Here is a 1,854-nt window from a genome sequence, read left to right as displayed (position 1 = left end):
GGACAGTGAAAGGAACGTAGGGACAGTGATAGAAAGTTATAGTGAGCGTTATTTATTCCAAAAAGCTCTTTTAAGAGCTGAAGATTGTCAGGATTAGTTATTTGTTAGGTGGGGATTTAGTAGGGAGAAATTTAATAGGAGGGAGGGAAAGTGGGTGAAAGGCAGGCATCTGGGTGTTCTCATCATTGCAAGTACATGCTGCAGCTCTCTGCTATTTTCTATTTAAAATACATAATGTTTCTCTATCAGTTGTGCGACTGGCGCAATCTGGGTAGAGACAATCTTACATGACAATTTATCAGGGGCAATAATCTTCATTACTCTGGATTTGCAGTGTGTCAGCAAAACGATTGAAAAAAAAATCATAATTTTCTGTTGGTTTAAAAAATAGCATATCTTTATCTAGCAGTTGTGCGACGTGCACATTCCGGGTACAGAATTACATGACAATTTAGCAGGGGCAATAATCTTCATTATTCCACATTTGGAGTGTGTCAGAAACACTATCTCCTAAAAAATAGCTACACATTGCTAGATACAGTGAATTTGTACATAAGACCTTTGTAAGGGTACTTGTGAAAAATAAAGCCAAGGTTTTTTGGTTTCATAAGCATAACGCATTCAAGATGAGGAAGGGTGACGTTAATGGACGTGGATGTGGTGGTGCACGCCAAGGCCGTATGAAAGATCCGACTGTATCTCGTTCTAGGTTCCTGTCAAAATTTGGTCAGCGCGCTACACCACTAATGAACCCAGACAAGTGCGAGGATGTTGTGGGTTGAATGGCAGGCAGAGGCTCCAGTGTGTTGATAAGCAACACCACAAAGTCTTTCACATGGTCCAGTCTCAGTAGCGAAGAGGCTGGGCCTCTGAATCCTCAACCTGGTCCTTCTTCCTCCCCCCATCAAGAGTCCCAGGAGACATATGACCACAATGCTGGCCATTCTGAGGAACTGTTTATGTTCCCTTGTAATTTGTCAGGCCTCTCAACGTGCACCATGAAAGAGGGTCATGAGGAGGTGGAGTGCAGTAATGCCCAAACATTTGAGTACCCAAGGACAGGAAAAAGCCACGCTGGGGAAGGTCAATTGATGTCTGAAGAGGTGGAGGATAATCAAGAGGCACAGTTGCCATCAGGTCAGCCTCAAATCACAGCTCAGAAGGAGGATCAGATTGAGGAATTGGAAGACGACGTGGTCGTCGATGATGAGGCCACTGATCTAACCTGGAACGGTGGCACGCCTAGCGAACACAGCAGTGCAGAGAGGAATAGATCTGTAGCAAAAAACAGGGAAGAAGAGTTGGTTTGCCCAAAGGTAGAACTTGGTCAGCTGTTCCACAGAGCCCCCCACTTGGCTAGATAACAGGCCAAGGGTGCGTTGTTCCCCTGTATGGCAGTTTTTTTCTGAAAGTCCTTCAGGTAAAACAACTGTAATTTGCAGTATCTGCCAAACCAAGCTAAGAAGAGGCAAGGACACTGCCAACCTGAGCACCACCAGCATGCAAAAGCACATGGTAGCCAAGCACCACAGTAGGTGGGCAGAACGCCTGGGTAATAAATCTTTGTCTAAGGGTAAAACCACTGCCCCTTCCCCTGTGTTACGGCCTTCCTAATCTGCTGACCATGAAGCAGGCACTGATACCTCTTGCACACAACCAGTGGTTGCACACACACAACAGTCAGCAACCATGTCCACTCCGTTGTCCCAGCGCAGCATTCAGTCGTCCCTGCCCCAGACATTTACTAGAAAGCAGAAATATCCAGCCACCCACCCACAGGCCCAAACGCTAAACACCTACATTGCCAAATTGCTAGCCCTGAAAATGTTGCCGTTTCGACTAGTGGGAACTGAG

The sequence above is a fragment of the Ranitomeya variabilis genome, chromosome 1 (genome assembly GCF_051348905.1).
Source record: "Ranitomeya variabilis isolate aRanVar5 chromosome 1, aRanVar5.hap1, whole genome shotgun sequence".
Taxonomy (NCBI): Eukaryota; Metazoa; Chordata; class Amphibia; order Anura; family Dendrobatidae; genus Ranitomeya; species Ranitomeya variabilis.
Note: the sequence above shows the minus strand (reverse complement) of the source record.